Here is a 16,261-nt window from a genome sequence, read left to right on the forward strand (position 1 = left end):
TTGATTTTAAAAATGATAAAAATATTGAAATTTAATTAATTATAATTCTTTTAAGGATTTTTAATTTATTAACACAATTTAATTACGAAGACCAAAAGTGAATATTTAGTGAAAATAGAGGTTAAGATTGTAAATCTTGAAATACTTTTTTGTAGGTACAATTGAAGTAGGGAGATTCGAATCATAAAGTTTATGATTACTAACCAATTGAAAAAAAAAACATTTATGAAAATATGCATTTGAAAAAAATTTGTATCATTCCCATATGATATGAAAATTCAAAATCAATAAATTTATGAATTTACAATTTTAAAGAATGAGTACGTGATATATTTCACACGCAAAATTTATTAAGTCATGTCTTATTTTGCATTTGTTTATGTACCCATGTAGAATACATCAGCCACTATTTTGCACCATTTTAATGCCTAACACATTTATATCTACTATACTACCAAATGTTTGGTTCACGTTCATTATCGAAATGTCTAAGTATATGATGTGTCAGATACATCAACCAAACTGAAATGTTTGTGATTCTTTAATTCTAAAATCAATCAAACAAATATATATCAACATATATTTATAAAATTTGAATATACAGTTAAAAATCAAAGTGAGATTGGTTAAGTATTAATGGTACAATATCTATCTCTAGAGGTTGGAGATTCAATCTCTTATTCCACAAGTGGTATTAAAAAAAGAAAAATATAAAATTACAAATATTATGATTTATTTCCACAGACATTGGAGGGAAATGTCTCAATGTCCTTCCGATGTCTAAAATAAACTAGATTGAAAATTTGTAAACCAATTTGATCTTCCAAGTTGCAAATAATATTCAGACCAAATGAATGAAAATTTACTAACCATTAAAATCTCTCAACTAATAATTACACCGATTCAAATTCTAAACTTATTTTTTATAAGTGAATCAATTTAGGTCATAGGTTAAGTAATTTATATTTTCATTTGATTCCATATAAAATCAACTCAAAATCATATTAACATACTAAAATAAATTATTGATTTTTTCAAAAGATCAATAAATTTTAAATTTACATGAATTTAGACGGTTCATTAAATTTCTTGAAGTTATGAATATAGCAAATATCATTTTCACAAATTGACATTGAAAAAAAAAAGTTAAAATAATACAAATAGATGATTAAAATGAAATATACTAAATAAATAGACAAATTGAACGAGTTTCTTAAAGTAAACAAATTTATTCAGAGAATGAATTTATAGTAATAAATGTTTTTTTTAATAAGTCAAAATTCAAAATCAAATCGAGTATAAAAAGATATTAATAAATAATGACGTATTCATCCTTCTACCCATGCCAACCGATTAAATATAATATATTGGGTAGGCATAGAGTTGAAAATGCATTGTTTTTTTTTATAAAGAATATTTATTTTCTACTTGTTTATATAAAAAACTTAAATATATTTAATTTCATTGGTCACATTAGAAATTTTTGAGACGAGGGATTTTCTTATTTCAATAGTAAAATTAAATGCACTTAAATTTGGGGAGAAATGGAAATAAAGTAAAGGTTGGAGGGCATTGATGCAAAAAGAATAAATACATTGTATCGGCCAAATTAAATTGCTTTATTTATTCAAGTGGGCCAAGAGCGAAGCGCGTGTGTCTCAAATACGCGGCAAAAAGTCGAGTAGCATTAGAACTACGAGCGTTATGACACCGACAAGTTCGGGGAAAAGATTGTCGTAATTTTTGGGGTTGGTGTGGGGCTTAATAAGAAAGTGGTTGACATTTCCTGTTTTGCCCTATGAGTTTGTATATATTTAGGGATTGTTTGTAGTGTTGAGATCATATACGATGTGGGAAGTTCTGATGTCTGAAGAGTTTTAATCAAATATGAACGATCGAGTATGTCCAAGCATTGATATGGTATACGATACACGGAAGGAAAATGACGGTGAGATACAAAAAAAAAAAAATGAGTCCACAAACAATTAAAATCAGTGAGATAAGATAATGGGCCTTCAAACACTGAGATGATATAGGATGTGGGGATATACTATCTCATGTTGGGCCTCCAAACAACCCTTACAGTTGAGTCTAGGTCTAATGTCAACTCACAACTTAGGGAGCATTTGGGACAATGAGTTGGTTATTATAATAATAGGTTATTAAGGTTGATTATAATAGTGTGAGCGTGCGGTATAGATTATTTTAGTTTAAGTTATAATAGTATATGTTTTAAGGTCTAAACTATTTTAGTTTGAGAAGCAAATAATAAACACTATAATGATTAATAAAAAAATGATGAAGGTAAAATAGTAAAAACGGTAGCAAATGAGGGTTTTGAAATAATATTGACGGTAGTTAATTGGGGAATATAAAATAGTATTTACTTAAGAGGTAGTTATTATAATCTTATGATAATCTTCACCCCAAACATACCCTTACTTTTTAGGTTATAGAGAAAATACAATAAAAAAATTTGTTTTGTTTTTCGTTTTTTTTAAAGTAGCACTTTGAAAAACATTTTTTAGCTCAATAATAGCCTAATGTTAACTACACTTTTAGTCCATCCATTTTGAAAATTATATTTAAAAAATAGTTTAAAGTCTTAGTCAGATCAAACATAATTCAATTGACATCCGAATATACTAGATGTAGGATCGGTATAACAACCTTGAACGGAGTGAATAGAGTTTAATCAAACTAATTAAAACTTTTTCCTAATGTGGGTTCAATTAAAAAAAATATATTTTTTTTTTGCTAACAATTTATTTGAAATACAATAAAGTCATTTCAAATAAATTTAACCCAAAATAATCAAGAAGTTAATAATACTACTTTTAAAGCACCCAATTTGATTCTAATAATAAGATTGATGAAGAATGTAGAAATTTAAAATCTACTGGTCAAAATACACAAATATGAGCAATTAACTTAAAAAATAAATATTGCAATTAATTTCATATAATAAACTATAATGACATACTAATTGCAAAATTAAAGTAGTATAGGGAAACTTTTATAGTGGTTCGGTCAAATTCGGTCTACATATATTTTTCCAAGCACCTATTGATTTTGAATAAGGATCTCTCTGACTATTTCTACGGATTAGAGCCCAAACGCTATACCACTCTTTTTGCGAGTTCAAGAGTAAACTCAATCATTTTCACAAATTATCAATCATTTTCACAAATTAGGATCGAACCTCTACAACGACTCTTTTTTTGGGATCAAGAGCAACTCTTACAAGATGTTTGGAAAAATTAAATAACACACTCGAGAAACTTTCTAAAATAGTGGATTTACAAATTTTAAGCTCCCAACAAATCAATTCTAACAATACATGGACCTTTCTCAAGAATAAGATGAAGGAAGAAAATTGAAGTTTGGAGAAAGGGCAATAATGGTGACGTGATGAGTTATGGAGGATTGAAAATTAATAAAGCTATTTTAATTTTGGAGAAGATGAAGAGTTTAAAAAGATATGAGGTAGATGAAAACCAAATTCAATTTGGGCTATTGGATATTAGTAAAACAAAATTGAATGGTAGAGATTTAAACTCAATTAGCCGTTAGACACAAACAAAAAATAATATAATAATTTATATATTTTAAAATCATTTGTTTTAAAACACAACAAAAAACAAATGTCCATCATGTGTACAAAATTAGCCATTAGACACAAACATAAAATAATATTAAATTTATTTTCTTTTTAAAACCAATCCAAAAATCAAAGCTCAGCATGTGTCACTACTGCATTACTCCAAGTGACATCTTTCTACTTTGATGAGAAAAATTCTTCCACGTCATAAGTTCTTGACAATGGAAGAGACTTTTTACAAGTTTTCTTCCATACAGGGAAGGTGAACCAGAGTTAGAAAGCCCTCGCTCTTTCCGGAGTATGTGTTTGTGTTCCACATGTTGACTTTCATATTAAAGCATAAAGTTACTTTGTAAAAGTGAAACAAAAGCAAAGGCCAAAAAATAGGATTAAACCGCATTTACATCCTCTCAGAATATGTAGATACTCGATTCTCGAAATCGGCATTTTCCCATGAGTGCAAGATGGTCGCTGTGTGGTCCTCTGTTTACATCCACTAAGATGGCCCGTTTCGTGGATTAAGCTTGTTTCGATCACATCTTATTTGTTTAAACTCCGATTTGAATGATCCAAATTGCGATGGAATCATGTTTTGAACTCTACACAATAAATACTTCAAAACACTTTAAATGTTAATAAATTAATTCAGGTTTGTTATTATCAAAATATTAATTAATTAATTAAAGATTAAGAACAAAAAAACCAACAATTTTTCCCTTTTTAATGATGACAAATAACTCAAGAAAAATGAAATCCAAAATGATGCGTGATATGTAATATATTTTTTATGCTCAGTCAACACACATATAATTTCAAGTCACTTGAACACAAATGATATATTCAACAACAACATACTTTTATTTTCCTTATTACCTCTCCCCCTTTTGGAATCAATCAAAATAGACAATTAAGAAAAATAATATAAAGACATGAAGGTTATCCTTAAAACATGAAAACATAATTTTGCATTTCTTCTCTCATCAACCCGTCTTCTAAAAGTAAGCAACAACAACGTAAATTCAAGAGACGTCATAAGAAATCAATCAAGCTCAAGGTGATTCTATTTAAGAACAATTTCACTAATTTCTCCCTCTTTTGAAATCAATTGAACACTCCTCAATAATAAGAGATAAAAAAATATTTTGCACAAATTTAATCTGAGGGTAGAAATATCAAATAATTTTTTAAATGAACCATAATTTTACTCCAAAGATAATTACTCCCATTGAAAAGATAATTGGACAATATGCATAATAGGAGTACATAACAATAAAGGAATATGGAGGATCAATATCATTATGTAAAAGTGTATAACTCCACCTAAAAATATGTATTCTTCTTCTAAAGAAATCAATAAATTCCAAGAACATAAAATCATTCAAGTAATTTAACCAATTGAGGTACCAAAATGTCAAATATTATAATACAAATAGTAATTATTGAAAAAACAAATAATAACAAATCAACATTATCACCTATTCTATCACAAAGAGAGCATTATCAACCAAATATAAGCATGAGCATAACAAATATATTTATACCGATCTTGAATAAAATGCTAAGAGGGATCAAAGAAAGTAAATCAATTCAAATACTCCCTTATGAAAAGGAATTTAACAACCGTTTCCAAACATTGCAATATCATATTATTTTCAACATATGACATATAACATGCCCACAATTAATTTTCATTCAACAAAGTAAGCCATAGAATATGCATAACTTATGCAAAAAAAAAAAAAAAAAAAAAAACATTTAATAAAAGTTTAATCTATTCTATCCAAAAGCATAAACAAGATATATCAATCAACAAAATAACGACAATCTTTTGCGAGACTCAATATCCTTTTGCTCAAAACTTTTCAAGAAAATACAAGGATAGATCAAGTAACTAATTGACCAAAAAGTCAAATAATAAGCAATAAAGATAGATGCCACATAGATAGGTCATGACATATAAATAAAATGACACTGAAATTCAAGAATTCAAATTCAAATATTTCAAAACCATTAAAGAGATATAATTTCCATAAGAGATACTAATATAAATACTTATCTCAATAATTCAAAAATAAGAGATACTAATATAAATACTTATCTCAATAATTCAAAAAATAAAACTTACCAAATAGACCATTTCTTTTCTTGGATTCAAGCAAGCCATAAAAGTTGCTCCAATTGAATATATTTCAAATTTGAAGTTCAAGCAACAATTGCTTATTGAATCATACCTACAAAGAAAGCTCAACCAAAAGATTTTGGTACCCATTTCTTGGGTTCTTCATTGTTAATGAGCAAAGATTTTGGAACTTATTTTAAATTAGTACCAACATTACTAACATTGATTTTTGGCAAATAATAAGTATGATATTTATGACCAATTTTACCACAAGAATAACATACAACGTTAGGCAAGAGTTTACTTTTATTAATTGTTTTTTCACACATTTTTTGTCAAATAAATTTTTTCTTAGAGTATTTTTCAATTTAAAGCAATTTAGTCTAATATGACCTTTAATTTCACAAAAAGAACATGTAGGCCAAATTTTGGTTTTTCGTACATATTTCTAATATTTTCATGATTAGACACACATTTACCATTATGCATACAATTAGTTTTAACATGGGAATGATGGGCTACAAACTTTGATTTTTCGAACATAGGTTTAATATTTTCATGCTTATTTATAAATTTCACATTCTGATCTAGCATTAAATTGTTTATGCACTCAATTTGAATTTTCATGAATATATTTAACTTTTTCATGCTTTGGCACAAATTTAACTTCAACAACATTAGATACATCAGGCAAAGCATCTCGACACATACAAGGTTTCCCTATGTCAATAATCTAGCGTTTGTGCACCAATAGTCAATTTCTTAATAGATTCTTTTGCAATTTCATGCTCTCTTGTAGCAAACAATTTTTTTTTTCTTTAAGCATATGAAAAAAAATTGTTTTTCCCATCAACATCATATTTAAGAAATTTAATTTTGTCCATAAAAGAAACTTTTTCTTTTTTTGAAGAAGTATTACTAGTTTCCAACTTAACAATTTCATTTTGCAAACTAGCAATTTCATCACTTAATTCCAAAGAGAAAGTTATAAGTTTTTCATTCCCATTCCTCAAATCATTTAAATTAATTTTCATTTCACATAATAAAGATTTAAGTTCATCATTTTCTTTTTCAAGAATCTTAATCTTATCGTTCAATATATTTTTTCACTACAACACTCATCTTACAACTACAAATCATTAACTCTATTTTTCAAGCATGCATTTTCATTTATCGAAGATTCATTCTTGGTAGGCAATCCTTTTAATTTTTTTTGATAATTTCACATATCTAGAACCAAGTTTTTTTAGACTACATTGCATGCTTTCAAATGCATCATATAATTCATCGTAAAAAGCAGTTTTATGGATTACCTCATTTTCATCACTCACATCACCGGAATCTTTATCTGAATGAGTCATTATGCACAAAGAGGATCCATCATGTTTTTCTTTTTCCACTTCATAGAATTTTTGTTGATTTTTTAAATAACAATTCTCCTTCACATTAAATAAATTGTTAGTTACAAGGAGAATTTTCTATGCTTTACATATTGCCAAGAAAATTTCAAATATCATATGCATAATCAAATTGTGCAATTTTACCACATACTTGATTATCCAAAGTACTATATATGATATTTACGGCTTGGACATTAAAAGAGAGCATTTTATCATTCAGTTTTAGTTTTGACAAATTATATTCACAAACGTACAACATATTAAATCAATAGCAAGTAAAAATGTTTTCATTTTATTTTTTTAAATATCAAAACTTTTATCATTAAAGAAAGAATGTGTATCGACACATTGACCTTCTAAAGTTGCCATATAACTCTAGCAATTAAGCTTTTAACTAATTTTTCAAAATATTAATAAGATACTTTAAATATCAAAATAATATTTAAAATTGATTTATGTAGAAGAGCTCCTCTATTTGATACTAACCTTAGGATCGGTATGACAACCCTAGATGGGTGAATAAGATTTAATTAAACTAATTTTTTTTAAAAAAATAATGTGAGCTCAATTAAATAAATTAACAAACTTTTTGTTAATCATTAATTTAAACAACAAATTCATGCAAATAAATTTAACCCAAAATAATCAAGAAGTTAATAATACACCCAATTTGATTCTAATAACAATATTAATGATGAATGTAGAAATTTAAAACTATCAATCAAAATATATAAATATGAGGAATTAACTTCATCCATAGATATTGCAACTAATTTCATGTAATAAACTATAATAACACATTAATTGCAAAATTAAAGTAGTATAGGGATAAAGAAATTAACACCAAATTTTTTTTATAGTGGTTCGGTCAAACTTGACCTACATTCACTTTTCCAAGCACCTATTAGAATTTTGAATAAGGATTTCACAGGCTTTTTCTACCGATTATAGCCCAACCGCTACACTGCTATTTTTGCGAGTTCATGAGTAAACTTAATCCTTTCCATAGATTAGAATCGAACCATTATAACTTTTTTTTTCTTTTATCAAAAGCATCCTTACAAGATGTTTGGAAAAATCAAAGAACACACTTGAGAAACTCTCTAAAAAGTGGGTTTACAAATTTTGAGCTCATAACAAATCAAACCTCACAATACATAGACCTTTGTCAAGAATAAGATGAAAAATAAGAAAATTGAAGCTTGAGAGAGAGCAACAATGGTGGTTTGATGAGTTATTGAGGATTGAAGATTAATAAAGTTATTTTAATTTTGGAGAAGATGGGGAGTTTAAAAAGAGATGGGATAGGTGAAAACCAAATTAAATTTGGGCAATTGGATATTGGTAAAAGAAAATTGGGTGGTGAAAATTTAAAACTAGTCTTTAGATACAAACAATAAACTAGTCTTTAGATACAAACAAACAAATAATATAACAATATATGTTTTTTAAAATAATTTATTTTAAGATACAACAAAAAAATAAATGTCCACCATATGTCCAAAACTAACCGTTAGACACAAACATAGAATAATATTAAATTAATTTTTTTTAAAATTTAATTTTTTTAAAACCAATCCAAAAATCAAAAGGTCACCATGTGTCCCTCCTTCATTGCTCCAAGTGGTACCTTTCAATTGGTCTACTTTGATTAAAAAAATTATGCCACATCATCAGCTCAAGATATTTTTGTTAGACTTGTTTCGGTCATATCTTTTTTCTTTAAATTCCGATTTGAGTGATTCAAATTGCGATAGAATTGTTGTTTCGAGCTCTACGCAATAAATACTTAAAATTGTTAATAAATTAATTTATGTTTGTTATCATCAAAATATTAATTAATTAATTATTAACTAATTAATGAAAAAATAATTAATTTGATATTAAGAGTTAAAAAGCCAATATTAGAATTCACAAGGTCTGTGGCCGGAATGCCCCTACCTCCAATTGTACTAAAGAAACAATTTAGAATGTGAGAGAAATGTTTTTAATGTTATAATTATATTTTTATTTTAATAGTTATGATCATTATTATTTATTTAAAATTTATAAGACTAAAAACGTGGTTAATAGGATTTTTTTATAAAAAAAAATGACGTGGTTAATAGCAAGAATCAAAATGGAGCATTTGATTGTTCAATTTCAACCGTTAGAGATTGAATTGAAACAAATTCCAAACTCCAAAAACCAAAAATGTAAATTATCATTTTAAAAAAATATATATATCTTAAGAATAAGTTATATAATTAGGAAAAATAACTCTTTTGGTCCTTCAGTTTTTAAAAATAAGTACATTTGGTCCCTAATTATAACAATCCAACTTTCTATTATACCTTCAGGACGCTACTACATGCATGCATAAGTTTGATAGTGTATTTCTTGAAGGAAAATTTTTTAAAAGAAATAAAATTTTTCATCCATTAAATAAACTCTAAAATAATAAATTCATAGAAAAAATAACACTGTTTGGGGTATCCTTACTCTCATTTAAAATAAATCAAGCAAATAAATAAATTAACGAATGAATAAATAAATTAACCAAGAGTTTTTTTTTTTTTTTTTTAAAAAAAAAAATTAGACTACTAAACCAAATCATGTGAAATTTAAACAAAGAAATAAGGGCGTAAGTGATGGTCGGGTCACAGATTCTTCCTGCCATTCGCCATATGGTCTTTTCCCTTACCTGAGAACATGAAGAGAAAAAGAATGAGTATGAATATACCTAGAGATGTCCACGGGGCGAGACGAGGATGGAAAAGTCCTCCCTGTCCTCGTTTCGACCCCTCTATTCCATTCTTCGTCCCCACGAATTTTTCTGCGGGGAAGGGAGCAGGGATTCCTTGTGGGGATTTCGCGGGGAAATTCCCCCCCCACCCCCCATCATTTTTTTCTAATAATTTTTTCAATTAAATATACATTTTCAACAATTCCTTAAATGTATCCGAAACAATTTTCATTTAAATAAAATATTATCAATTTTGGTAATTAAAAAAATAATACGCATTCAATTTAAAAAGATATAACTAAAATGTTAAATTTTTATAATTTTTATAAATTAAAATTCAATAAATAGAACATTTTATCTTCAAATATTACAACATCTAAGGAATTAAAGTAATAAAGTCTTAAACTTAAATAATTAAAACTTTCATAATCATCCTATCAAAGTTTATAATATTAATATTAATATATATATATATATATACACACACACACACATTATCAATTTATAATTTATATACAAAATTCGGGGCGGGGTAGGGACACGGGGTGAGGTCGGGGTCGGGAAATATATTCCCCGTCCCCGGTCCCGAATTGCAAACAGGGAAAAAAAAAATTCCACTCTCTCCCTATTCCCCGTGTATTTAGGGATTCCCCACCTCATTTGGGGCGGGTCCCCGACATGGGTTTTTTGGACATCTCTAAATATACCCAATAAGCGACCCTCTACTAAGCCCTCTAGGTAAATTATTAGTCTTCCTGTCGGGGCTTAAGTGCACATTACGCATAGAAAGCATAGGCATATACTTTGGCATAAACACAAGGGGTGAACCCGAAGGCACGCTTTCATAAGTAGTGACCTCAGAGGGACACAATCATAAGCATAAGTGGTAATCCCAAAGGAGCACTGAAACATAAACGTTAAAGGATCCTTATGAAGTATGCACAGCGGAAGCGGATCGTCCCAATTCTAACAAATTTACAGAACACAGTTTTTACAGAGAAACGGAACAGATCATACATTTAATTAAACAAAACATACAACATGCTTGAGAAACTAAGAAGAAAAAAAGGGAATAGAAGACTTACCCTTGTAGAACGAAATCTCCACGTTTCCTCTTCACTGTGAAAATCACAATCACCAAAAAAGCACTACCACAAAAGCAACCTCGATATTCTCTGGATGAGAATCTAGGAAAAGTGATCTCTGATTATTTTGGTGAGGGAAGGGATTGGAAAATGAGAAAATAAGAAAAGCCTGAGATCTATAACTCTTTGTGAGATTTTTCTATGTGTTTTCTCTTTTTCACCACACAAAGAAGAAGAAAATATAACTAACCCACATACACAATCTGGAGAGAAAGAGAGGAGGGAGTTGAACATTAATTCAAAAATAAATAAATAAATAAAATAATTATTTATTTAATAAATTATTTAATATATATTCATACGATAACTACCTTACTATATGTTATATCAAATATAACATACCTTTCTCTCACCAATGGCTTTTAATATAAATCATATTTATATTAATTTTAACCATATAAATCCAATTCATATAATTAATATTTGAATCATATTCAACTATTTATTTCCTCTCATAAATACTTAATATTATAATGTATCAAATACATTATAGTAATTATATCATATATAATTAAATTAAATTAATTATATCACATGTAATTAATTCTCTCAATTAATTTGAACAATTCAAACTAATCTAAAAACTTATTCTCATTAAATCCCGTTGAGCTACCGAGGGGACCTCATAGACTTGTAGCTTGAAGCTCCAACGGTACATGAATAATTAATTAAACTATTTAATTTAAATTATTCACCATTCGTTAACTGACGGGCACTCTACTAAAGACCGTCAACTGCACTATTCGCACTACAAATATATTTCTGTGTCCATTAGATGTAACCAATCAACAGTACGATTACCTTTCAAAATTGCTTGTAAGTACAGTTAGGCCCAAATTACCATTTTGCCCCTGTAGTTACATCTGACTCCTTAAGTACCACTTATCCCTCTAATGAACAATAAATCATAGTCCAACTATGATCGAACTCTTCTCAGGTTAGGAGAGGGTATGACACCACATTGTTTAAGCCTCAGAATCAACCCTTAAAGGAACAATTTATCTACTGATCCCGACGTTGGGGAATGAGTGAATTCCTTCTTATGTAGTTGTGTTCTCAACTCCCTAATCAAACGAATCCCCAAAATGGTAGGCTTGTTGAGTCGGCGATCTGACCACTCTCACCCATACAAATCAAATGACCGCCTTCATAGTTAGGAGTTCACAACTCACTCAGGATTCAGGTTATGTTACTTATGGTCATCTTGGTGAAATGTAAGTCTTTATTATGAATGGTGTTATATAATGAGACTAAACATTTTGTGCTCCAGTCTTATATAAACTCTTTTGTATAAAATATCTCCGCTCACATATCTCCACATGAATGATCAAGATCAGATCATTTATAACATTTTACATCAATTGTAACATCTACAAAACAGACCATACTTGTAGTGTCACCAAGATAAGGTATCCAACCTTATTCATCTACTACAGACCATTTAGATTGTCACTTAAACATGATCCACCCATATGCCTCTACATACATGTTTAAGCTACAAGATAATCTTGGATAGTTTATTAGTTTGTGGTTAATACAACTAATTTTGTAATAAAACATCAAATATTTTATTACATAAATAAAATGTTTGTACACTACAATTATAAACTATAGAACCCTACTAGATTTAGGCATCAATCCCAACAGATGTAAGGTGTGAACTCGAAAGCTCACAACATGCGATGTGCATAGTCCGATAAAAACACTAACAATCACTATCAATCTAACATAGTCATAAACATACAATCACAATCTTAAATCATGTTTAAGAGTTTTCAGAATAGTCACAAGGTCCATCTACAATCCCGAATAATTTCAGATAAATAAATAAAATTTCATGAAATTTGGATTGTTACATTAATGTTTCAAATTGGTCATTTTAGTCCGCGAATTTTTAAGAATAGGTTTATCTCCACTAATAAATTGATGAAATTTAAAATTTATTAAATATAAGATGTGACAAGATGACTTGGAAAAAATATATTATTTTTAATATTCACTTCTTTCTCTCTTCTTTCTTCCTCTTCTCTCTTGTTCTCTCTCCGCCATCTTCATATACTCAATTTGTATGTCATTTTTCAACGAAGAGGATAATGAAAAAAATTTATTAAAGCATTAAAGTTAGTATAATTACAAAATTTTCAAATTTTGGTAAGACTGAGGAACCAAAGGAGACCAGGCAGTGCTCCGAGAGTATTCGAAATCGAAGGTGGAGTTATTTAGAAATTTGAAAATTTTGTAATTATACCAACTTTCATGATTTAATAAAATCTTTTCATCATCCTCTTAGTTAAAAAATGACATACAAAATAGAGCAGATTGAAGTGAATGAGAGAGAACAGAGAAGAGAAGAAAGAGGTGATAAATAGTAGAGACAAGAGGAAAATATTAAAAATAATATTTTTTTCCAAGGCATCTTACCATCTCTTATATTTAATCAATTTTAAATTTAAATTTTATGACTTTATTAGTTAAAAAACTTTTTAAACATATTCTTGAAAACTCATGATCGATTTAAAATATTATAAATCAAACATACCTATCCTTAAAAATTCAGAGAGAAAAAAAAAATTCCCTAATTCTTATTAAGTAATTCTCTTAATTTAGAGTGAAATAAATATCTTTTTAATTAAGTTGGCAATTATATCGGTAAAAAAATGAATATTTTCTGTTTGTAAACATAAATTAATGCAGTAAAGAATCAATTAGTTGAAAAGTTACCGTCAACGTCAACAGCGCCTGTGGCCTAATGGACAAGGCGTCTGACTTCTAATCAGACGATTGTGGGTTCGAATCCCACCAGGCGTGCATTTACAAATAAAGAATTTTCATTTTGTTTTGGGCCACTAACGGGCCTCCCTAATACAAACACTGGCCCATGTAAAAGCCCATCAAATATGAAACATGCAAATATCCTTCTATTTTTCTTGAGAAAATTACCGAGAGGTGTCTTTGGTTCATCAGTTTTCAAATTTTATCTTTTTAGCCTCTAAATTTTCTAAAATAGGTTTAAAAGGTCCTTTAACTATTTTTTATTTAACATTTTTAAAAATAATTGTATGATATTTAAAATTAGAAAAAAATAGTTTAAGAGAGGAGATGATTTAAAAAAATTATTCTTCTAATTTAAAATTTCATATAGTTATTTAAACTAATTTTAAAAATTATTTGAGATACCTTTTTAACCTATTTTTAAAAATTTGGGGACTAAAAAGATACATTTTGAAAATTGAAGGACTAAATGTACCTATTCTTATAAATTTGGGGATTAAAAAAGTATATTCTTAAAATTTAAGGACCAAATTCACATATTATTTAAAACTTGGGAGATTAAAAAGGTAATTTTTCCATTTTTCTATACTCAATTATAATTTTGTTGTTACATGAAATTTGACAAATGATGAGACTTGGAGAGTGAGGGTATAATGGGAAGGAAGAGATTGTGATTTGTTTTACATGTCAAGAAATTGGTTGTTAACTAGGACTTGTCTTTGAGGGGTGGCATGGTCAGTTGGATTGTATCAATTAATGATTCTTAAACAAGTGTCACAATAAATAACCAAACGAAATATATATTTAAGAATGATTTTGAAATAATTAAAATATTTTTTTGTCGGATTTAAAATAACTCTAAAACACACCTTTAATCAATAAAAATCAATTCAAGATTTACTTTTATACTTTTAATCACATTTTTTATATTATTAAAATTGATTTTGAATGATTATAAAAGTCTTTGAAAGTGATTTTGAAAATGGTAATCGATTTTAACCATTTTAGAATCACTCCTAAACATGTTTTAGGGGTCATAAATTTGCATAGGGCGAGGGATAAGGAGAAAAAATATTTTCCATCTAGAACTTAACAATAAGGTTAATTAACTCATTAAAGTTTTTTTTTTTCTGAAAGGTTATTAATGGTATTTTAAGAAAATATAAGACTGTATTAGAAAATGATTTCACATTTCTTTTATTAGGAAAAAAGAGAGAGAAAGTAATCACAAAATATTTGAATTGAGTTTGGTTGAGATGTTTGAGTTATTTATTTATTTTTTTGTTTTAAAAAAAAGGTAAAATATTAATATACAAATGATTGTTTATTTATTTATTTTCAAATATTGAATTGAAACTGCAACTCAATTAATTTATACTTTTATATTATAAGAAAGAGTTATGAGATTGAATAAAATTAAAATAAATATATGTATGTATCAAAATTCAACTTTTTATTTTTATTTTTAGAGTTAGTAATAAATTTGAATTGATTAAATTTTATTAAAGTACTTTTGGATTGACTTGCCGAGTGTCGAACCCTTAATTAATAATTGAGCAAGACAAAATTAATACAATAATCTCTACCTCGAAGTTGCAGCTCAAATTTTAATATTCAATAATAATAACAAGTGGAAAAAAAAAAATACTCTCTTATTATTGAAAAAAACTACTGTTTTTATTTATAGGTTTTGACTTTAATTTTCATTTGATTCTTATGTTTGAAAATACTATACTTTTATCGCTGATTTTTGAGTTTAATTTTTATTTGGTCTATAGATATCAAAATGTCATATTTTTACTTATGAGTTTTGAATTTAGTTTTCATTTGAATTCTAAATTTCAATAATTTATATTTTTACCCTTGATTTCGGATGAATGCTCACATTGCTATTTGACATTAACTTTGAGCTAATTTATTTAAATTACCGTGATGTGAAATTTTGTAATTAACTTAAATAGTGATGAAAAACTAATAAAATTTAGGGTAATTGTTTTAAATGATGAAATAGTTGAAAATGTTTTCAAATATAGCAAAATGTCCTTGTCTATCACTAATTGATAGACAAAGATATTTTACTACATTTGTAAACAAGTTGATGCATTTTTCTTTATTTGAAAACAATCATAAAATTTTATTAATGAACATTAACATAAAAGATTGAAAGTTTCGTCTCTCTTTTTAAAAAGAAGCACCAAAGAAAAAAAAAAATGAATAATTGATAAAAAAATAAAAAATAAAAATCAAGGTTAAAAGTGTAAATTTTGAATTCATAAAAATCAAATTGAAGCTAAACTCAAAACTTAAAAATCAAGTCTTATCACTAGATAAAAATCAAACGAAGCTAGCTAAAAATATGTATTTTTTTCTTAATAAAATATTAAAAACCGAACACAAATACGAGCATAACTCCAAACATATGTAGGGTATGTTTGAGAGCAATTCTAAAAGAGATAGAATCATTTTTATCATTTTTAAAATCTTTAAAATATGTTTTTA

The 16,261-nt window shown here is 27.4% G+C and overlaps 1 non-coding gene across 1 annotated transcript; it reads left to right on the top strand.

Moving 5' to 3' along the window:
- The first annotated feature begins 13,725 nt into the window (after positions 1 to 13,725).
- On the top strand, positions 13,726 to 13,798 carry TRNAR-UCU (transfer RNA arginine (anticodon UCU)). Its single transcript has one exon. It is a non-coding gene; the product is annotated as a tRNA-Arg (tRNA).
- Positions 13,799 to 16,261: the final 2,463 nt, after the last annotated feature.

The sequence above is a fragment of the Benincasa hispida genome, chromosome 9, assembly GCF_027475165.1.
Source record: "Benincasa hispida cultivar pf3 chromosome 9, pf3_genome.v1.1, whole genome shotgun sequence".
NCBI classification, from domain to species: domain Eukaryota; kingdom Viridiplantae; phylum Streptophyta; class Magnoliopsida; order Cucurbitales; family Cucurbitaceae; genus Benincasa; species Benincasa hispida.